The sequence below is a fragment of the Corythoichthys intestinalis genome, chromosome 18 (assembly GCF_030265065.1).
Source record: "Corythoichthys intestinalis isolate RoL2023-P3 chromosome 18, ASM3026506v1, whole genome shotgun sequence".
Taxonomy (NCBI): Eukaryota; Metazoa; Chordata; class Actinopteri; order Syngnathiformes; family Syngnathidae; genus Corythoichthys; species Corythoichthys intestinalis.
In genome coordinates, this window is record NC_080412.1 from 34,426,169 (window position 1) to 34,451,025 (window position 24,857).

General features: G+C 37.4%; 1 protein-coding gene across 4 annotated transcripts in view; it reads left to right on the forward strand.

Annotated features, from left to right (window-relative positions):
- The first annotated feature begins 130 nt into the window (after nucleotides 1-130).
- sipa1 (signal-induced proliferation-associated 1) overlaps nucleotides 131-24,857 on the forward strand; it is a 78,586-nt gene continuing 53,859 nt past the window's right edge. For 3 of the 4 annotated variants that reach the window (XM_057820489.1, XM_057820495.1, XM_057820494.1), the window contains exon 1: nucleotides 10,343-10,680. The gene's annotated coding sequence lies outside the window, so the exon portion shown is untranslated. Of the gene's footprint in view, nucleotides 393-809; nucleotides 876-4,632; nucleotides 4,663-10,342; nucleotides 10,681-24,857 lie in introns of those variants that run through there. The other variant, XM_057820490.1, reaches the window with a different exon arrangement.

Genomic DNA, 24,857 nt, shown 5'->3' on the forward strand with positions numbered 1-24,857 from the left:
TTAACTGCACACTCGGAGAAGCGATTTGTTATATTACTGTGGGCTTTATGATTGTCAGAAAGGATATAAAGTGAACTCTTTGGGGGGGGGAAAGAGAATTGTTTAATATGATTTAATAGAAAAAGATCGAACGTATGGTTAAATGTACTTTGCCATGTTTAAAAAATGTTTTCAATTGCATATCTGTGAAAGAAAGCTTTTCTGAAAGACTTGAAAATCTTATCGCGTGATATTTGTGGCCGAGTAAAGTGTCAATCGCAGTTCGATATTTAACCACGAGGTGGCAGCATTGTTTCAAGTTTATTTTTAGTGCTAAAATTTTAGACGATTCAATGGTCTTTTTTCCACGATTTTTGAGGTGGAACACTGGAATTAAATTCAACTGGTGACAGGTAAAATTCAATTATCATTTCTTAGAATCAAATTTGGTCCTATTTTGTATATTAGTCTCATAATTCGGACTTTTTCCAACGTAATTCGTTGTTAATGCAGCTGTGGTGTAAAACCCATTTGAGCTATTCTTCGTAGTCCGTAATTAGCGTTTTAAAGCTACTTCCTTTTTTTTAATTATTTATTTTTTTATTTTAACATGCTTAATCCGTAATTAGCGTTTTAACGATACTTCCTTCTTTTTACATGCTTGTATAACTAAAATGTGATGTTTGAATTGAAACGAATTTGAAACAACTTTGTTCAAGCTAGTATGGCGCCTAGCATATAATTGCTTTAATGCTTAAATTAGGCCTCGAACGTTTCTTCTCATTAAAAAAACAAAAAACTAAAACATTTCTTAATCTCACTTCTAACAGATTCCAGATTCAATTCTGCTTCACGGGGATTCACCTGGAACATTTTGTTTTGAGGAGTATTAACAGGTAATCGGACGTTTTTTTTCTTCTTCATTTAACTATGTACAAAATGAATGGTTCTAAATTAGAAACAATTGGCGATGTGGTGTGCACACCCTCATAAATGGGGATGTAACTGTTCAGAATGACCGATAATGACTTTTTTTGTGTGTGTTCCATACATTGGAAATTCTTTTTTATCCCTCTTTTGACTTACCTTTAAAGGTGGGTATCAATCTGATGGTCTGATGCTTTAAAGCTCTGCCTGGTGCTGTGAGATGTATCCAAACACGCCAGGAAAAGCCTAGTTGAACATTTGAACTCAATTTGTAGGCTTATCAGAGGTTTTAAATACCGTAATTTTCGGAATATAAGCCGCTATTTTTATTATTATTTTTTTCTTTATGTATTTTGAAACCTGCGGTTTATAGACCAGTGCGGCTTATTTGTTAATTTATTAGGGTTAATAATAGGTGACACTTTGACAGCGGTGTCATAAGACTGCCATAAAACCGTCATAACTGTGACATGACACTATCATGGGAATGCTCATGACAGAGGTCATTTAGTATTCTCTGGCAAATATGTCACTTAACTCTATTTACAGTGCTGGCCAAAAGTATTGGCACCTCTGCAATTCTGTCATATAATGCTCAATTTCTCCTAGAAAGTGATTGCAATTACAAAGGCTTTGGTATATCTTCATTTATTTCGCTTGCAATGAAAAAACACAAAAGAGAATGGGGGAAAAAAATGAAAATCAATATCATTTTACACAAAACTCCCAAAAATGGACCGTACAAAAGTATTGTCACCCTTTGAAAAATCATGTGATGCTTCTCTAATTTGTGTAATTAACAGCACCTGTTACTTACCTGTGGCACATAACAGGTGGTGGCAATAACTAAATCACACTTGCAGCCAGTTAAAATGGATTAAAGTTGACTCATCCTCTGTCCTGTGCCCTTGTGTGTACCACATTGAACATGGAGAAAAGAAAGAAGACCATAGAACTGTCTGAGGACTTGAAAAGCAAAATTTTGTGGAAGCATGGGTAATCTCAAGGCTACAAGTCCCATCTCCAAAGACCTAAATATTCCTTTGTCTACGGTGCGCAGTGTCATCAAAAAGTGTAAAGCCCACGACACTGTGGCTAACCTCCCTAGATGTGGACGGAGAAGAAAAATTGACGAGAGATTTCAACGATTGTGCGGATGGTGGATAAAGAACCTCGACTAACATCCAAACAACTTCAAGCTGTCCTGCAGTCCGAGGGTACAACAGTGTCAAGCCGTAATATCCGTCGGCGTCTGAATGAAAAGGGACTCTATGGTAGGATACCAAGGAAGACCTCATTTCTGATCCAGAGACATAAAAAAAGCCAGGCTGGAGTTTGCCAAAACTTGAAAACCTGAGAAAGCCAAAGACGTTTTGGAAGAATGTTATGACAAAAATAGACCTTTTTGGGAAAAGGCATCAACATAGAGTTTACAGGGGGGAAAAAAACGAGGCCTTCAAAGAAAAGAACACGGTCACACGGTCAAACATGGCGGAGGTTCACTGATGTTCTGGGGTTGCATTTCTGCCCCTGGCACTGGACTGCTTGACCAAGGTGGTAGATGGCATTGTGAAGTCTGAAGACTACCAACAAATTTTGCAGCATAATGTAGGGCCCAGTGTGAGAAAGCTGGGTCTCCCTCAGAAGTCATGGGTCTTACAGTAGGACAATGACCCAAAACACACTTCTAAAATGGTTTGAGAGAAAGCACTGGAGACTTCTAAAGTGGCCAGCAATGGGTCAAGACCTGAATCCCATAAAACACCTGTGGAGCGATCTGAAAATGGCAGGATGCAAAAGGCAAAAATACAGTATGGCTGGTACTCGCAGCTCCCAGAGTTTACTGAACGTATCATACTTATAGCTGCTCTGCCATTGGCTATTGCCTAGCATTCCTGGCACTCAATTCGCTAAGAGGGACCTCTACTGTATGTGTATGTGTGTGTCCCAGCGTCCTCGTCATTGGCATTCCGGCAGCTTCACATGAGTATATTCACTTTTATTCTTTGCTCTACTCTTGGTTTTTTACATTATGCAGAACTCCGATTTAATGTCTTATTCTAATCTAATTGTAACATGTTTTTGTTAAATGTTTTGATGCATTTGTATGCATTACAAAATATTTATGTCTGAATTTTGGGGGGTTTGGAACGGATGACATGGAAAACGCGTCTCTACTTACAGAATTTTCTAGTTATGAAACTACCTCCGGAACCAATTAATATTGTCTGTAGAGGTACCGCTACATAGTGATTCACACCTATAATGAGATTTTAATGTGCTCTGAATGGATTCCCAGTTTTAAGCGCTGTACAACCACATATTCACTGAAAATGCACAGTAAATGTGGGAAAAAAGGCTTGGTCTTTTGGTATTTTAACAGAGACATGTACTCTTTATATTATCTGTATGTACTAAATTACATGTATTGTTATTATTATAACTAGGGTTGTTCCGATCATGTTTTTTTGCTCCCGATCCGATCCCGATCGTTTTAGTTTGAGTATCTGCCGATCCCGATATTTCTCGATCCGATTGCTTTTTTTTTTTTTTTTTGCTCCCGATTCAATTCCAATCATTCCCGATAATTTTTCCCGATCATATAAATTTTGGCAATGCATTAAGAAAAAAATGAATAAAACTCAGACGAATATATACATTCAACATACAGTACATAAGTACTGTATTTGTTTATTATGACAATAAATCCTCAAGATGGCATTTACATTATTAACATTCTTTCTGTGAGAGGGATCCACGGATAGAAAGACTTGTAATTCTTAAAGGATAAATGTGACTTTGTATATTGTGACTAAATATTGCCATCTAGTGTATTTGTTGAGCTTTCAGTAAGTGATACTGTAGCCATTTAACTGTTCTGCCCAAATGCATGATGGGAAGTGCAACCATGACTGTGCGTAGTGGTACCAATTGATATATATCTTCTCTGCGTTGAGAAATAACATAGGGTGTTAAGAAAAAGATCAATTACTACCTTTCTTCCACACATTGCTTCCCACAATATTTCAAATCGTAGGGAGCGGGATTGTAAGGCTTTAGCCAATTAAAAAAAGGCTCCAAAGGCTGCCAAAATTCACACTGCTCATTTTACGCTGCCTTTTAGCTCTATATATAGGTAAAACGGCGCCATTACAGATTGAACGCGACAATGTGTGAGTGGGTCGTGCAGCGCATGCGTTAATTGCTTTAAATATTTTAACGTGCTAATTTTTTAAAAAAATTATTTACCGCCGTTAACGGGAGAAATTTGATAACCCTACCTTAAACCTAAACTAAAGACTCTAGATGAGTGTAACATATTATGTCTGTAACGTTAAATACAATTAGAAAACGATTTAATTAAAAAATAGATATATATTTTAAAAAGGCATGTCCGATGTTTTTTTGCCGATTCCGATACTATGAAAATGACGTGATAGGACCCGATCAATCGGAATCATCTCTAATTATAACTGTAATTTTGTTATCATGGTGGAGTAGTTGTTTGGAAAAGTACTACTCTTCGGCTACATCACACAATAACTGACAGTCCTTCAAAGAAGTAAAAAAAAAAACCATAATTATAGGAAGGATGCAATCTATTAGTATGTGCAAAATGTATTTTTTTTCTTAACCCATTTCAGAAAATACGATGCAAATATATTGCAGGTAGAAATGAAATACATGAGTGAATATTAATTATTCACTTATTCTATGTCTTTTAAGATTGACGCTACTGCTGACGACTACTAAAAGGTAGGAATGTCTTTATACTCTTCGGCCTCAGCCAACACATGCCTGTGTTTTTATTTTATAAAATGGTTGTTATCTGTTCATGACACTCACAGAACCAACAACACAGCCCCCTACTCACTCCCCTCCCAGCCCCCAGCCTCCCTTATCCCCCCACGCTGCTCAGAGCTTGACCAGCGCTGCTGACCTGCTAGCACACAGCAGCCATCTGGTCTGACCAGGGCAGGACCGCGTACAGTAATTAAAGGAGAGGAGGGGGTGCAGGTTGGACACTGTGCCCTCCCATAGAATATCATGAAATGTTTGATTCAAAGTTAACGGGTGTGTTTTATTTTTAAGAAAATGGAGGTACTCATTTGACAGCAAAGAAAAACGCGGTGTGAACCCAGTGCTCTAATTATCCTCAAGTAGCTTTATTGTTTGTAATGATCTCAGTCCATACGTTTGGGGAGTACACAGAGGTATCTCAAAACAAACAGTCTCTTTCTCACACACACGCGTACACTATTTTCAACTCTGCCCCATTTTGAGCCTTTATCTAAGCTACACAGAAATGTCAGAGAGAACTAGAACGGGCCCTAGTCAGGGCTCCAGATTACCCCCAAAATGAAGCCATTTCGTCTCTAAAATTGGACAGGGCAAGTACATTTTTCATTTACTTTTGCATGTGCAATCAGTAAATTTGCTCATACTTTTATTTGTTATTTTAATGTTATTTACTGACAATCTTCTGTTAAACAGTCCAGTTGCTGGTGATAAGACAAATGTGCTGTGAATGTATTTATCCTTTATCAGGGTTCCCGCAGATCCTTAAAAAGTCTTACAATGTCTTAAATTTGAAATCCAAATACGGAAGGTCTTAAATCGTCTTAAATTTAATGGATAATAGCAGTCTGTATTTAATTTCAAGAAGATACGTTTAATGCCAGGGTTGCTACCAAAATATTCCATTAGAATACTGTTAGCTCAATGGCTGCCATTGACAGCGATAGACATCCAATTCATTTTGACTGGATTGGACGTCTAGCGCCATCAATGGCACTGAAACTAGAGGATTCACAGCTTTTTGTGGGCATTTACAGGTCACTTCTTGTTGATACTGAGTCACTTCCTATTCATTTCGGGACATTCTTGAGTCACTTCCTTTACAGAACCCAAAATCAACAGGAAGTGACCCGTAAATGCCCCAGAAGGAAAAGGAATTGACCGAAGATCAAGAGGAAATGACGTCAAATGCCCCAAAATTACCTCACCGCCTGGCATTGGCTGCCACTGACGACGATGGATGTACAATCCGTTTGAAGACCCTCCCTCCCATTTCAAACCGATTGTACGTCTACTAGTGATAAACTCATTCAAATTCACAGCACAAGAATGAAAAGAGCTTGTTTTTCTGTTAATTGCCGTAATTTCCTGAATATAAGCCGCACCCGTGTATAATGCGCACCTCAAATTTACTTGTAAAATCTAGGGGAAATTATTGTACCCGTTTATAATACCCTACCCTAATTTTAGCACCAATAAATAGAAGAATACAAGAAAACAGAGCTTGTGTACAGATACAGAAATGTCATTTTACTGACTGGTGAAACACAGCACAAGCATAGCACATTGGTAGTTCAAAACATTACCATAAACTGACCAAAGCTGGTTCACAGTCATTTTAGTGGGAAAGTGGCAAACATACATGTCGTTGTGTCTATCTATCTATCTATTGCATTGGCAATGCAGATGAGGCAGAGACACTGTTCAAGTGAGGTCGCCGTATTTTGCTGTCGAAAATAGCGGCCGATGTGCTCATGTGCGTGAAGCAAACTTCCCTCATTTTTAGTTTCGTTTTCAATGTTTGTCAGCTATTTTTAGAAACTCTTTTGAAAACATGGCAAAAAGAAAAAAAGACAAGGTGTATCATACTTTTCAACAGGAATGGACAGAGGAATTTGCCTTTTTGCAGAGTTTTTGAGGACTTTTCGGAAAATGAATGAATGAATAAAGACAACCTAATCAAACGGATAAAAAAGTGTTCACGATCGTAACATCATGATGTCTAATCAAATTGAAGCAACGCAAGTGAAGGACATAAATGCGGCACTGTTTTTTTCTCTCGCTTTGGATGAGTCAACAGACATAAGCAGTTGATCTCAGTTCAGCGTGATTGAAGGTTTTGACTATGAAAGGGACAACAAGTGGGGAGGGTTTATGCAAGTCCTTCACTTAGTTTGCTAAACAAACAAAAAAAATCTACCGATGGATAAACTTTTTTCGGTGTGCTGATTCGTGGCTGTTCGTTAACATGAAAAGAGACGCATCTTAAGTTTCTCAACGCCTGCATGGAGCTTAGCCCCACCAAGTATCAACCAGACTACAAAGCCATCAGCAAAACCATGCAGCACCAGAAGTTGCATTAATGGTAAGAAATACTCATCATTGATTGGCAATAGCATAACAATGTTATTAAAAAGAATTCAGACTTGTTATACTTTAAAAGTGTTGAAATTACATAAAATGCACACATTACTTGTATTTTTAGGTTTTAAACATATTGTATGGCTCTTACGGAATTAAATTTAAAAATATGTGGTGTTCATGGCTCTCTCAGCCAAAAAGGTTCCCGACCCCTGTCCTAGAATGACCTATAATTGTTGCATCGCCGTATCGTGAGATCGTTATCGTCTGTCTTGTATCGCAAATCGTATCATGATGTATCCAGAGGTTCCAACCCCTAGTGCAAAGACATTTCGTTAGGGACCATGGGGGTCAAAGCTGTCGAGTCGCACATGAGAGGAGAAAACCCCGAGTTACAGTGAAATAAAATTAGTTTTTTTCTTCATCGGAAATTGTTGCGACATGTTTTGGTAGTAAATTATATTTTTAAGGTCTTAAAAAGTTTTTAAAAAGCATTCAATTGGACTTTTTAAATGGTGCAAAAAGCCTGTTTATATAGTGAAAATGAGTCGAAATGTGAATATTTACCGAGTTGTTTTTCATTGTGAACTCCTACATTTTTTACATTCCTTCCAAAAAATTTGGAAAGGACTATTGTGCTGCTAGTAAAATAAATTAGTATGGTTCCCTACCCTAAACCTACCTGACTCCTCAATTTTTTAATATAAAATATAAAAAAGCTGAGAAAATTGAAGAATCTTGTTGGGGGAAAAAAACAAAGCTTTGGGGAAAAAAAACAAAGCTTCAATCATATTATGAAACTCTTCTAAAGTTTGGATTATTTTTTGTCTGGATCTAGAAATCTAGATTTAAGTGTAATATTTATTGTTGTAACAATTAATCGATTACCTCGAGTAATTTGATTAGAAAAAAAGCTTCGAATCCTATTTTACTGCTTCAAGGATTTGCTTAGTTAGAGTGACATTGTAATGGTTTGTTTTCAAAGTGTTGGGTTTAGTTTTATTGATTTGGGTGGATTCACTGCTGTCGAGTGGCAATAGTGAATAACCCTAACACGGCTGAATCTGGTTGCTCCCTGTTAAGACCAACATAATAAAACATTAAAAAAAAAAAAACGTTAACCTTTTATAGCAATTAAGCTAGCGGACCTTTGCTATATGCAAGTTAGCCATTTGTTCTCATAATTAGACTAAGTCAGGTATTTTAATTTAGTTTGAAATGCCTTTATTGCTCTAGTGAAATAAAAGATCAATTTTGCATAGTTTTAATAAACACTCAGGAATTTTATTTTGTTTTCGCATTTAATGCTCTTTTGAAAGTGCAATCTTAGCAAGCAGAGGTGGGTAGTAACGCATTACATATACTCCGTTACTTCAGTAACTTTTTGAGAAAAATGTACTCCTAAGAGTAGTTTTACTAAGTCACACTTTTTACTTTTAGTTGAGTAAATTTGTGAAGAAAAAATGCTACTCTTGAACTACACAAGTCGTTACATTTTTCCTCCTCATTCTACATATTAGATTTTTTTTTTTGCTGGCGATTCCAAGAGTAGCTCTACCAATTTCACCAATGAGACGTCGCAAAAATAATCACATGACTCCATTATACAAATCACACGCAAGCTTGCCGTTATATGATTATACCAGCCTGCTCAATCACATGGCGTCTTTAAAGCACCTTAAAAAATGAAGTATTTGACTCGAAAGCGCAAATTTTAACTTCTGTTCCAGTTTTTATTTGGCACCGATTGACCACGGAAAACCGGAGATATGATCCTTTTAATTTCATAAAAGTAACTTTGAAGGAACTGATAACTATTCAAACTAGGAACTATTTTCTCCCCTAGAGGGCGGGCACTCATGCTCTTTGGACGATTAATGATTCATTTCTGTCATCTTTTTTTCTCTCGCCAGGATTCAACGTTTAATTAAAATATATATATATACCTAATTGGCCCGAATATAAGACGGTGGTTTTTTGCATTGAAATAGGACTGAAAAAAAGGGGGTAGTCTTATGTTCGCGGTCTAGACATTATACCCATTCACGACGCTAGATGGCGCCAGATATCATTGAAGCGATGTTCTGTCATGACAGATCTCAGCTTCTCTCAAGTTCAACTAGTTTGCAATTTTTTATTGCAACGTTTTTCCGTATTCAGATTTGTTTCAAGACTACAGTTACAGTTAGACTTCACTTTGATGGTTAATGCAGTTATTGCAATTTTTTTGTTTTATCACAATAGATTGGTTTATTTACATTTCAAAAACCAGAAGATTCATTTTGTGAATGTGATTGCACTTTACATATTTAAATGTTCAGATATTAAGATTTGAATGAGGCAAAATAACATGCTTTTTTTCTCTCAAATATATTGTTATAATCATTTCTTTCGGATGTGCTGTAATTATTTTCTGTATAAAAATTAATTTGGTGTTCAAAAAGTCTTTTTTCAAACTTGAGTCTTGAAAAAGAGGGGGCCGTCTTATATTCGGGCCAATATGGTATATATATTTATTTATTTGGCATAATGCGGGTATGTAATTGGTAGTTGTACAGTATGATTATAACAACAGTCCATATTGATAATTTTGTGCTGAGAAAAAAAATGTAAGGAGTTACTCACATGTTACTCTTTTACTTATATTTTAGTACATTTTTTGGACGACTACTTTTACTTGAGTAATATTATTTTGAAGTAGCGCTACTCTTGAGTAAAGTTTCTGGCTATTCTACCCACCTCTGTCAGCAAGCCAGAATAAATGTTATTGTAGGCATAGACGCTTGTTTTCTTGTTTTGCATCTCCTAAAATTTATTCTGCAACGCATTAAAAGTTCGTAATCCGATTACCTGATTATTCAAACTAACTATTCGGTAGATAAATCGATTACCTAAATAATCGATAGCTGCAGCCCTAGTAATACTGTTAATGTGTCGATGTGTAATTACGCAGCATGAAAAAGAAGCTCTGCTGACTCGAGGCACAGGATGTGACAACATTACATCATCGTGTCACAATTGTGCATGTGTACGTTTTGACTTTAAAGTGACATCACTCAGCCCTTGCCTTCATTTAAATATATCCGCGTTTCGCCAATCACATATTTCCGTTTATGAGCTCGCTTTTTTGGCTCCAGCTGACCACTGCTGCCTCTCTCCGTCAAGGAGACCACGGAAGGGGGAGGGAGACCTGGGCTAAGCTGTGTGTGTTTGTGCATGCAAGTATGTGTGTGAGAGAGAGATAGAGAAAATGAGAGAGAGAGAGGGGGTTGGCTTTAGTGTGATGTGAATGGAATAGAATCAGCACAAGAGAGAGAGAGGGAGGGAGGAGGACAGCACACATCAACCTGCCTCTTGACTTAGCCAACAGAAAAAGAGACACAAATTGGGAAGTGCGTGTTATTGTTCGGCCCTATTTTTTTTATTTTATTTTGGGACAGAGGAAGAGAGCAGCAGACAGGAGGAACTAAACCAAGTGGAGGTGGAGGAGGTGAGCGAGCCCGAGCGTGGAGATAGATAGCAGAAAAATGCTGCCACGGGGAGTGAAGGGGAGGGAGTCGGCAGAGAGGAAGAGGATGAAACCAGACCGGGTGGAGCGGAGCTAAAATGTTGGAGGTAATAACCTTTTCTTTCTTCAACGTCCAGCCTCGGCCGTGTCCTCTTTCTCAGCATAACTGGTGGGCACGTTCGGAAGTGTGTGCACAACTAGAGGATGTGTTGGCATGCACAGAATCTAGCCACAGACAATGTATGAGCCAAGAGGGGATGAAATAACGCCTTGTGTCATCTCATCTTTTGTCTCTCCAGTTGTTGTGTCATCAGCGTTAACTGTGAGGTGTTCAAGTAAGCTAAAGTGCCCCCCTAAAACCAACCTTGTGTGTCATTACTGCACAACATTGAGGGATTCAACCCAGTTTGCCACCTTTGTCGCATTTCATCACTGGCCCTCCTCCTCCCCCACCTACCCTCATCCCTCCTGTCTCCCTATTGTGAGGCCCAATTGTCTTTTAAAAAAAAAAAAAAAAAGCGGTACTATGACACAGTCAAGGAGTCAATGCAAAAAGCCTTGTTGTGTTGCGGGACGTGGGATTGGAGAGAGGAGCCAGACAAGACGAATATGCCTGGACAAAAAAGAACAGTTGGATTCAAGTCTTAATCCTTATTTTTGAAGACAAATTAATCAATAAAATGAAGCAACCAGATTTGGTCCGTGACCTCTCGTGTGCATTTAAGGTGACGTAGCGGTATAATCGCATGTGACGTGTAAAGACAATGAAATGAATAGGGGTGTTGTTTTCAAGGTGGCACAGAGAATAAGGGGACGCTGGAGTCAGGTACACAACCCCCAAACACTACCACCCTTTGCTCTGCAATTTTGGATGGGCCTAGTGTGTGAGATAGAGCAAGTCCCGGGGCTTTCAGATAGATGCTGTAGGGAGAAATGATGCAGGGATGCTGGACCAACAGTAGCATGCAGTGATAGAAACACAACAACAGCAGCAGTCACTTACATAAGCCAGGCCACTCAAACGACAGGCATTTAATTTACATTGAGCCGCACTCTCCCCCTGCGCTACGTGCTATTCATTGTGGTTGCCATTAATGTTTTAAGCCGCAAAATGCATTTTGACCTGAAATGATACTATACTGTTCAGGTTGCATTATGTTGATAATAACTGCCTGAGAAGGAATTGCACCATTAAAACTGTAACTGTAATTTTTGACATTAAGAATTAATACATTAGAGGTGGTAGCATGCATGTTTCTAGATCTGCTATCATGAGTTTGTTTCAACTCTAAGAGCATTTTGTTTTCATAGGTTGCAACTTCCTCTTTGCTTTTTTTTTTTTTTTTTTTTTTTACATCAACTTTTTTGTGTTGAGGTTTTTTTTCCCTTGAATAGCTGTTGAGAATGCAAACATTTACGGTCATTCGGAGATGGTGACAAGATATCCCAATTTACGCTAATTTTAATTTGAATATGCTAAAGTGGGGGTGATTTCCGGACAGAAGTACTTTTTTTCTACAGAAAGTGTTGCTATTTTACTTAAAAGAAGTGGATAAATTTCAGTTTTATTAAACGCCGAACGAAAACAAATGAATGAATTAATGTTTTGGCCACATTGAGACTTAAATTTATAAAGTTGCTAACAGTGGGTGAAACTTTGTCACTGCGCTTGCATTAATTACCGGTATGTGTTTATTTTTCCTCTTCATTGAGCATTTTTGGCAGGTGCGACCTATACTCAGGTTTAGGGCTGCAGCTATCGATTATTTTAGTAGTCGATTAATCAATGAACTAGTTAGTTCGAATAATCGAGTAATCGGATAAGGAACATGAAAAATTAAAATACCTGAGCTGAGCCTCAAATGGTGTAAAAAACAAGTAAATGAGGATTTATGTACAACAAAAGAACAATTGGCTAACTTACATAGATAAATTTCGCTAGCTCAACAAATGGTTCAGACTCATATTCCCACAAAAAAACGGCTAAATATACCTATAAACTAACTTACAAATGCATAAAAAAAACATTAGCTCAAACATTAACTTAGCTTATGTTGGTCTTAACAGGGAGCAGTTGGATTCAACCATGTGAAATGAGGCAGAGTAGAGGGCAGTGTATTCACCCAAATGAATAAAACTAAATGCAAACTTTAATTCACCGAATACTCGGAGCAGCAAAGTTTAAATCGAATCTTTTTTTCTAATCGAATACTCACGTTAATAGATTAATCGTTGCAGCACTACTCAGGTTTGACTTATTGTCCGAAAAATACAGTAGGTTGATGAGGGGGGGAAAAACAAAAAAAGCAAAAACACCTCAGCACATACTATAAGTACACCCAAGGGCGTAGGTTTGCTTTGTGACGTTAGGGACCTAGCACTATCTTTTCAGGATGCTCAAATTGTCGCCACCAACTTTTAAGCAACCTTATTGGCATTATATCATGAGTAAAGTTATATAGGTAATTTAGATTTTCTTCCCATATTTTGTAAGGATAGAATTCACCTTACCATTATTAATTGAATTATTATCATTACGTTCAGACTTAAATTTAATCTTTTTACCTTGCTGAATGTGCCAGTCCATTTTTTCCCCTCAAACGCGCGTTTGATTGGCTGATGACTTGACCCGACACACACACATACGCACTCACAGCCCTGACAAAAATACAACATATCGGAAACATGCCACCTCCTCCGCCCCCTTTGAAAAGGAGGGATATTAGATTTTTTTTTTCAGCCAGCAGCAGCCACTGTAGGTAATGTAAAAAGACGTCTATGTTGTGGTGGTGGGGAACACACCACTAATTTTGCTCCTGAAAGTCCGACCTGCATCAAAGTTAGCATAACATTAAACTGTGAATTTGCTACCTTGCAAAAGTAGGAAGCTGCTTAGAGGGAAGTGTATGTGTTTTCTACTGTTAACTAGGCCTGCACAATATATCGTTTGAATATCGCCATCGCAATGTGCGCGTGCGCAATAGTTCTAACGCAGGATGTGCGATTATTATTTCTACTTTTGGAACACATAAACTTTTGGTTTGCTTCTTAAAAGCAGCAAATGTGCCGAGACATGGCTTCCTGTATTCATTTTATATACATAAATCTTCATCATTCACAGATAATTCCCCTTGGATTAAACGGTATTATATCAATGCAATCGTATATCGCGGTTTTGCATTTTTTTTTCACTTTCAGTTCTTAAATAAATGAACGATAAATAAATAAATGCAATTAAAGTAAATGGAAGCACCTTAAATCTATAATGCAACAATAAAAAAGAGAGAAACCAAGATAACATTTTATAATAAAGAATGTGATAAATTGTTTAAAGAATAAAAAATAAAGAAAAAATTAGGAATACAAGGATAAATGAGAAAAACAAGGGGGAAACTCAGGAAAAACAATCTTATAAAATACTGAATGAAATATACTAATACAACAACATGGTGAGTCAACTAAAGTCTTCCCAAACAGAGCTATTCAAAGCATCTGGTAAAAATTCCTCTAGTATTAATATTGCAATATATATCATGATATATCGCAAACCCCCCAAGAGTCGCAATGCAAGTTTTTTCCAATATCGTTCAGCCCTACTGTTAACGTTAATTAAACTGTGAGAAATGTAATGAACCCAGGTCTAACCCCTTCCCCCAGATTTTCACTTTTATTTATTTATGTGGTCTTAAAGCAACCCAAATGAGTTTTCTTTTTTTTTTTTTTTTTGTTAGGTTTGGCTGTGCTTGCAGACAAAATCAGTAGTGTCTTACCCGAAGGAAGGCTCCATTTTTATTTATTTTTGTTATTCCCTGTCTAAGAAGTTTTTTCAGTTATTTTTAATTTTTTCATTTCGACAGACAATGTTTAGTGGTCTTGAGACAAATGTTTATTTTGTGTATTCCTGGATAGTTAAGAGATCATCAACAAGTTTGTGTTTATTATGTATGTTCATATAATTTATATTCAAATATTGCAATTTAAATTTGCTAATAAAATCTAGACATTTATTCTGGAAGATTTCAAAATGTTTCTATAGTAGTTTTTGAAAACAAAGGTATAAGCCAATACAGATTTATTTTGCATTGATCATTTAGTCTATCAATTAATTAGATTCATATTTGTGAGAAATGTAGCCCTGACCTTAATTCACCCAATCTGTTTGGTCTTATTAATGGTTATACTGTTATATTGTCACTACCAATGTTGAGACCAAATCTACGCCCTTGGCTTGTGTGCTTAAAACTGGCTTCTTTTGTTTAAATAAGGATTACACTCTCTGTGACTCCTATAAACTTTTTTTTTCACCTCTCAAATATTACCGTATTTTTCGGACTATAAGTTGCTGTTTTTTTTTTTTTTTTTTTAGCGGAGTGCAATTTATACTCTGGAACGACCTATGTGTGAAATTATTAAATTATAAAACACATTATTATATCATTTCGCATGTTATTTTCACAATTCGAGTGAAACTGATGGTTTGGTAAACTTGTTAGCATGTAGCTATATTACGTTAACATGCCGGGCACGTTCTTAGGTCGTTGTTTATGCGTCATGTAACGTTAGCATACCATACACTGAAAATTAATAACGTCTTAATCAGATTATTTTCTTAAATCTAGTCAAATGATTTTCTCCATCTTGTTTTCGGTGTTATAGACTAGTTAACAGATAGACGTGTAAGAAACGTTCCACTTACTTTAAGTAAATATTACGATTTGTTCTTATTAAAAAGTTTTTTTCACCTAAATCTTGAAAAATGTGCTTTCAAATGTCTTGAACAATATCTGTTCTTAAACTAAGAACATTTCTGACACATTCATCCTCTAAATAAGAAATATTCTAGTACAACTTGAAAAAATCACTTTTATTTATAGAGATCATCTCAAACGTATTGATTTTTGTTATTTCAAAACAAGTAACAAATAAGAGATATTAATCTTAAAAAACAAGTGTTTCAAGTATGTTTCACGATTTAACAGAGTTGTTTGATTTAGGCTTTTTTAAGGTTTAATTCCCTTGATTTGTTGCTTGGAATTAGGTTGTCTATTTTATGCCTGTTCTAGGCAATATTTTGCTTCAAGTGAGTGTTTGATGTTTTTTTTTTTAATTGAATATACATGATTTGGCATTAAGTGATCGAGTCTTTTATTAAAAAAGATTTAATTTCCTGAATTTTTCTTGCTGAGAATAATTGATTTTTGCTTATACATTAAATGTTTCTTAAAATAAGTGTTTAAAGTTTCTTTTTTTTTTAGATTAAAAATACAAATTTATTGCTTGAAATAAGTCTGTCAAGCTTATTTTAAGCTTAACAGAAGCCTAGCTATTTTTCTTATGTTGAGAAATCTGAGTAAAATTTACTTGAAGCACTGGCAGATAACTTTACATATTTGTAGTACAAATACACTGAAAACAAGGGAATTTAACTAGGTTTAAGGAGGTGTGTTTTTGCAGTGTACACTTATTCAGCCTGTTGACATCAACCACTACACTGCTTAGAAATTAGGCTAACATTGGAATTTTGTTCTATTACTGACACTACAACCAATCAGCAATGGATTTATTGATAGACAAATCACCTATGACCTATGATTGGCTGGCAACCGATTCAGGGTGTACCCCGCCTACTGCCCATACTTAGCTCGAATTGGCTCCAGCACCCCAGTGTTAAGCGGCTCAGAAACTGAATGAATGAATGTTGGAGTTTATTCAAACAAAGTTGCCCCGAAAATGCAACTTAGTCTCTGGTTTTTTAGTTTGAAAAATACGGTAACTGTTTTTCTGCTATTTTATGTTTTTAACTGCAATTGCTGATCCATACAACAAATTATTTCTAAATGAAAATCTTGAAAATGATCAAGCCTGCCCAAATCTTTTCATACCACTGTAAAACAAAAGGTCGTAAAATTAATACAAATGTCATTGAGCGTATTAGTACTGCACCGTGCAGTGTACAGTGTACAGCATTGATTACCGTAGATGCGCGAAAAAATCTCTTTTAAATTGTATTTTTTATGAAATTAGCCAGGCATCTACATGATTACAAGAAGGAATGTCAAACTAATCCATTACGGTGCATTTGGCAGCATTTTATATTGATGATATTCAGACATTTATTATGCTGTATCTGTCAAACACCGTTTTAATTTCTTGTGTGTGTGTGTGTATCCACGTTCTCCTGGAGAGAAATATAGCTCTTTTGAGCTTTTTAACTGATTAGATAGTTAGTTTTCCATTCATTGATTTTATAAGTGACTGAATGTAAGCTTAATATTTTCACACTCGCCCCAATAGATGGCCGCTCTTCCGGATGTTGTGTGACGGTTTGTTTTGAAGTCACCAAAGGCACCTGTCAAGTGTTATTTGAAAGTTTGGCCAACAATCATCACCCTCCATTTATTGCTTGCTCCTTGTAAACATCCATGCTGAATATCAGCAAAGCTCTGTAGCTACAATGTGCGCAGTAAAAGTGAGTCACACTCCGGGGAAATAAACCTAAGCTCAAATGGTTCGTCCAATTATCACCGTGACTACGAAAACGGCACGAATAGTTCGCGGCCGTTAATCCGCAATGTTTCACAGAACCGCAATAGAAAAGAAAATGTGAGCTACTCTCAAGGCAGTCTCACTTCTAATAAGAAGCTCCGCATTTATGTCTTTAATTGGCCTTTCAGTGTTACGCACGGCCGTCTACACAACTGCAAACTACAGCCAAAATAGTTTGTAAAATGCAAGAGGAATAATTTATAAGCTTTTAATTTAAAATGAACACATGGAAACTGTAGGCAATAAAGTGTTGTTTCTGGCAACCTTTTAATTTTCGTCTTAGTCTTATGGACGAAAATACTTATTAGTCTTAGTCATATTTTAGTCAATTCAAATTGTGTTTGCTAGTTTTAGTCGACGTTTTCTCAAACATTTTTTGTCTGTAAAATTCAAAATTTTTCGTCCAAAATTAGATAAATATATAAAGATTTCCAACCATTTCAAATGAACATTGACAGACGTAACGTCTACAAGAACAATGCCAACTTCCTGGTGACAATACACACTTAGCACTAGCAGCAAAGCAGGTACATTACTTTCAATTAATTATGCTCACCTGGATGCCACGTACTGTGTGTAAAAAAAAGTTGTCCGAGAGTTAAGAGGACGCTCGCCGTTAGCACTAGCCTAATTCTAACACAAATGCTATGCTAACCAGTGTTGTTTTTGTCAACGATGATGACAGTGAAAATATTTCGTCACCGACCACTTTTTTCATGACAATGACGAGACGATAATGAGCTAAAAACATGTTTTGGGAGACTAAAACATCACAAAATCAATGCCAGTTTTCGTCTGACGACACGAAAACAAAACGAAAATTCGCAATAGTTTCCGTCACATGTTCTCAATGTGTGACATTTTATGTGTGGTTAGCTTGTATCATAGCAGTGTCTGGTTGTGTTGCTCATGTGTCGTGCAAAACGACTCATCAGTGTCTCCAGTCTCGCAGACACGGTAAGATTTGTTTTCTTATCTTGGTCAGCGAGAACATGCAATGTTGCTTTAGCTTTTAAAGGTCTGTGCTGAGTGATCATCACACACCAAAATAACTCGTAGCATTAGCATAGCATTCGCTTTAGCATTAGACTAATGCTAACAAGGGGTGCCCGCTTAAACTCTCGGACAATTTTTTTACATACAGTTCTTGGCGTCCAGGTGGGCATAATTAATTGAAAATAAAGTTCTGTTTTACTGCTGAGTGTGTATTATCACCAAGTTGGCGTTGTCCATGTCGACGCTAAAATATGTGCTCGTCTGTTAATGTTCAATGTCAACTTTCACTAAAACTATAGACGAAATTAGTCTTGAGTTTTCGGCAACAAACACTAGACGAAGACAAACACATTTTGAGATGACTAAGACTAATAAGTATAATGGTCCAAAAGAATAAGACTAAGATGAAAATTAAAAGAGCTACCAGAAATAACGCTGATGCTAATGCTACAAGTTACATCTAGTGTGGGATAATCACTCAGCACAGATCTTTGAAGGCTAAAGCAACATTTCATCTTCTCTCTTGCCAAGATAAGAAAACAAATCTTACTGTGGTTTCAAAACAAGCTAGCATGGAGAGAACACCTGTAGTTGGGGGGGGGGCCGCAGCGCGTCACATGACTGACACAACCAGACACTGCTACGATGCTGGCTAACTTCACATAAAAATGTCACACATTGTGAACATGTGACGGAAACTATGGCGCATTTTCGTCTCGTTCTTGTTTCATCAGACGTTTATAAACTTCTAAAGTTTTAGTCCATGAATAAATAAACACAAGGTTTCCAACAATTTCAAATGAACATGACAGACGAGGACATAACTAGAGTCCACAAGGACACCACCATTTTCATGATGATAATACATACTCAACAGAAAAATACCAAATTATTTGCAATTAATTAAACTCACCTAGACGCCACAACTGTATGTACATTTTTTTCCCCAGAGTTTAGGAAGACACCAAGTCACCGTGCTAAATGCTAACGCGAACGCTATGCTAACGCTACAGCTTAGCTTAGATGATCGCTCAGCACAGACCTTTAAAGGCTAAAGCAACATGGCATAGCCAAGAAAACAAAACTTACCAAGCAGCACCTGACACATGTTTCACAAAAGCAGCCTGGAACGGGCACACGCTTAAGCATGTGTGTGGGGCAGGGAGGGGGGGGGTGCAGCACGTCACCTGAGTGACACGACCAAACACTGCTAAATGCGTTCTGATTACACATACAATAAGAAACTATCACACATTTGAATTTATGACGGAAACTATGGTGAATTTTCATCTTGTTCTCGTGTCGTCAGACGACAACTGGCATCCACCTCGTTATGTTTTAGTCTACCAAGACATCTTTTCAGCGCGTCGTGACGGCATCGTCATGAAAAAATTGTCCTTTGACAAAATATTTTCATTATCGTCATCGTTGACGAAAACACTGATCCACACGCAGATTTAAACAAGGATCCTTAAAAACACCGTCTCAAAAGAAGATTTGCGAAATCTGCGTTTGTGGCACTATCATGTGAACACTGATAACCGAAGATTTAACTGTGAAAACGTCACTGACTACGACAAACTTTGTCCCTACGTCACACTTGAGACCAATGTTTACATTTGGAGTAAATTAAACAGGTGCGTTTTTGCTTCCATTTATTTACAAACTTTTGCAGTCCTTCATATTGAAGAACACATGCGAAAGATGGGAGTATTATGGACGATTATTTTTTGCCCATTGTTATGAATGTACTTAAAAATGAATAAATGTGGTTGGGTGTCGAAGCTTTTTTTTTCCTACAAATGTGCTTGTGTGGAAGGTAATTATTTTTCCCCGATGTGTTATGGAGGGTGGAGGTGAAGACATGGCCTCAGTCTCCGAAAACACGTTTTTAGCCCGTTATCGTCTCGTTGACGAAAACAACATTGTGCAACTGCCTATTTTAATGTAAATAACTCTTAAAATCAAGTTTAAGAGACACCCTCTAATCGCCAAGTCCCTTTTCATAATGTCCCACATACATAAATACATAAGACCATTAGGCCATGTAGCGGCAGTCCCTCTCATTGTTCAAGTTGCCATTACACAGGAGAAGTGCACTCAAGGCCATTCTGAGCCAGTGAAAGAGAGCACATCAGCACCTGCAAATAGCTGCAAATCTAAAGGGCACAAAACATCCTGCCCGGAGACCAATGTAAAAATAAATTTTTGTAAGAATAATAGATTGTCAGCCTAATGCACAGGGGCCTCTATTAGGCAGCCACTTGCCTCTCTCCCATGCAAAGATGGTGCTTGTAAAGCAGTGAGAGAACAGAGCAGCTGGAGCAGATGCATTTCACTGCTGCACGGAGCGGACACGCACACAAGGAGTGGCATCTTAACATTTACATTAACATTTATTCGAAACTACACTTAAACTCTCTTTGCTGTGTATATGAAGAAGCATGGTCATGTCTTCGCGCAATATTTCTAGAATTGAGACAATTTGCGTTGCTTAATTGTTAGCACGCAAGCTCTTGCAATATGTAGGTCAGAAATTGCACAGCTAATGAATGATATTAAGCCACCAGGAAGATGCTTCATTGTCCGCATTGGCACAAACACTATTGTGAGGCAAAAAGACCGTTTTAATAATAGACAAATTGGGATTTATTGGTTCAGAAATACTGGATTTCTTGTCACAGTGTTTTCCCCTGGAAAGAAAAGTAATGATGAAGCAATGATGTAACATCATCATATCAGTTACATTTGCTTAATCATCCTATCATGCCATCTCTTCTGTCCTCACAGCTCTCTTTGAGAGATTAATACGAGATACTGCAATGTATCAAACTGCAATTTAATCTGTGATTTTACTCAAAAAATGGAACTTTTCTAAGTTGACCCTATAATTTTAGACAGTCACAAAGTAAGGGTGTAACGGTACATGTATTTGTATTGAACCGTTTCGGTACGTGGTGCTCGGTTCGGAACGGAGGCGTACCGAACGAGTTTCTGACGTAATGTAACCCTTACTTTTCGAGGCTGTGAGTCGATCGGGTTACAGTTTCTTTGTGTAGATTATATTTACTCCGTCTTCTCGACTATAATGAGGACCAACAAGGTAGGAAAATACAACCCAGAAACGTCAATGGCGCAACAACGTGGCCGCCGCGAGAACACTGTGAAACGCGGGTGTTAAAGTCAATCAGCCAATGCACACCAGTCGCAGTGCGGCCGCGTGTTAGACGCGTCCCAGAAGCGGCCCAACGCGACGCACGCAAAAAGAACGGCAGAGTTTATTATTTGACGCGATACGCGACCCTCCTACGTCAATACTACTACCGGTAGCTAGGATCGGGCAGACCGGAAGTCACTCGTGTAAAAATACGGTGGATCCGGTCGATTTTCAAACTAATATGCAATCGTAACCCACTTTTTGAGCCCATCATTGAGTGGTAGATCGGGGCACAGTTGACTTGTCTTTGTTGATTTACTGCTGTCTTCTCTGCTATAATAATAACCAACACGGCCCAGTGTTCAAAACAAAACCTTCCTACCACAACAAAACAAGTAGGAACTAATATTCACACAGGAACTAAAGTTATACAACATAAAATATACAATATAAATGAATACTACATCACTTTTGTAAAATATAAACACATAATAAAATAAATAATAGCCCATTTAAATAAAATAAATTGAAATTTGCTAAAACACCTGTAATTAAATAATAAGGATAATACACAGATCCTGCTTACACAATTAAAATTTATTAATTTCTGTGTGGCGCTTTAACTTGAAAAAATCCACGAATAAAGCTTTGAAAACCGTTCATGAGAAAAAAAAATGTTTCATTGAGGCGTTTCATTTGTAAAATACATGTTCAAATCTTTGTCATTGGGATTGCTTTTCTCTTTAGAACAGGACTTCTTTTTCTTCTTTCTTTCAGAAAGAAAGCTGACCAATACGCGGGGTCTGAAAGGCAAATTGTTGTTTGATTATCTTTAAATACCCGCTACTTTTTGAGCAGAATTCTAGCTTTGTATAGGCTAATGTTCCTATTGTTGAAATGTGTGTAATAACCAACTAACACATTTATATTTTGCATTTTGTTTTCTTACTGTACCAAAAATGAACCGAACCGTGACCTCAAAACCGAGGTACGTACCGAAGCGAGATTTTTGTGTACCGTTACACCCCTATCACGAAGAGATAACTGTATTTTCAAACACTTAAGCACTATTAGTTATTCTATAAAACGCTACGAATTAACTAGCATCCTGAATTGATTTCAAAGTCCATTAAGCCATCAGTGCTTTCCTTCCATGCAATGACGTGTAAAAGACAAGCGTTAAAAATCTGCATAATAACTGTAGTGAAGAAGTCAAAGGTCAGTTTCTTTCCATCTTTTTTGCCTATCAGCCACCCCCGCCAACACAACACAGTCGCAGAGGGACAGCTGCTCTTCCTGTCACCACGAAGACAGTGCACCACATCAATGGACAAGGTTTCATAGTGTCACCACGCAAACACACATCATGCCATCTTGCGCTGTAGTTTACAATAACACACACGCTGCCTGCCGCAAGGTGTATTTTGAGATACACAGGAAGTGGTAGTGCTCTGCCAGCGCGCCATGTTGATGTCATGGCAAATACATATCAAACAATAGAGATGTGTTCTTTCACCAGCACGAAGGCCACAATGGAAACAATGGATTTAACTTATCAAGGCTTTCAGCTTGGGTTTGTTTTTACTTTAAAAGGAACTTGGTTATTAATATCCACACTTCTCTAGAAAGCGGTTGTTTTAGCTTGTTTCTTACTAGTAAAAGGATGCAGTTTCATGGATGGATGGATATATAGATGAATGGGTTGATTGTTTATTTGTGAATTTGAGATAGCTCATACATGAAAAAGGTCCTTAGAGAAGTACATATGAAAAATGGGAATCGTCCAAAAAAAAAAACAGACAGAAGTGAAACTGTACCAGACTATACAGAAGTCTCACGTGAAGATGAACTTTTGATGCAGTGGTCTAGACATGAGACATACTGTACTGTACTGTACTGTACTGTACTGTAAGCTGTGTTTCCCAAGGTTTTGTAAATTTGGTTCCTCTCTGATACCCAAACTCATAAAGATATGCAAAAATTTAAACACTAACAGTATGTTTCTTGGGTTTGTGTAACGCAGTATAACCGAATAGCAGATAAAACATACTTTCCTTAGAGATGCAGCTGTAATGTAGTAATAATAAAAGGACACTATAAAGGGATTAATGTGCAATCATTTTTCCATCATTGTGTACAGTATTGTGGCGAGTAACATGGAGAAGAATGCTTTATGCTTCATACATGCTACTCTTGTGCCCTATACACCACACGACCCCAATAGATAGGGCCTTTATTGAACAGAAAACACCAAACAACACTCACAGTCACGGTTGCCATGACTACCCATGAACCATTGCGGGCGTAACACATAATAAATAACAGTAGCTACAGTATGAATAACCTAGCCGAAATGAATCCCTTAGTAAAATTCCGGAAAAATGTAAAAAAACATAAATAAATAAAAAAAATAAATCCAGCGTCTTGTTGTGGAGTATTCAACGCCACCAAGTATGGTCGCAGCATATTTAGATTTGTACATGAAACCGTAAAGTTTGAAAGCCAACTGCGACATTGAAATCGCCCAAAAGACAGCGCTGTCTCCTCCACAGTCAGGGATTGTCTATTCTAATTTTTGGACTTTTTAATTAATTTTCCGCACTACGTGTTGGGTTTCTGGGTGAGCGGGGGACCCAAGCACAGAGAAAGACAAGGTAGCAGTGGCGACAAAGGTTTATAGCAGTAATTAAATGCAGTCTCTGTCCAAAAGATCAGGTGGGCGGTTGGTTTGCAAGGCAGGTGAATTGTCCAGGTAGGTTAGCAGTGCAGGATCTGGAAAAATAGGCAAAATGAGCTGAATCGAGGCAATACAGATTTCTGGAATAAGCTAGAGTCACAAACTCGTTGAGTTGGGTTGTTGATCTGGCAATGAGGTGAGGCCAAGGACTGGCTTAAGTAAGCCGTTAACGATGATCACCTGCACCTGGTCCCAGGCTCACCCATCTGTCCAATCCTGCAATCAAGGCAGACACACACACACAAGAGGAGGAGCAGGGCTCAGGAAGCAGGGGTCCTAACATACATAGATCAAACCTTCTAAGAACACTCCAAAAAACATAAAGTACAACTGTGTAAAATTTTGTCAAAATCGGCCCAGCCATGTCAGAGTCCATAGGGAACGGACACACACATGTAGACAGATAGATATATTGAACATTTTTTACACGGTGTTCAATTTGACAATGCAGTGGAAAGAGCCTGCAAACAATTAAAGAGGTAACTGTAATTTTGAAAGTTTAAAAATTAAATGTACAAAAACAGCCATTCATTTATGAGGTGAAATATGCAAAAGGCATGTGCAATAGTGCAAATAACCCATGCAAATAGCAGAGTTTAGGTGCAATTCAATTTTAAAGTACTACTTTTTTATACAGCTCCATCTTCATTATGTCTTTTTGGTCATGTATGGAAGATTTTCACTTTGAAGGAGGTTATAATCGATGTAATGTTTAGGTTATGCATAATGAACAAAAATTGCAACAGTGCTATTTTTTATGTATATATTTTATAATGATATTACACTGACAACAAAGGATATAACTAACAAATCACTCAATGGACTGAAAACGTCCAGCATGGCTAAAC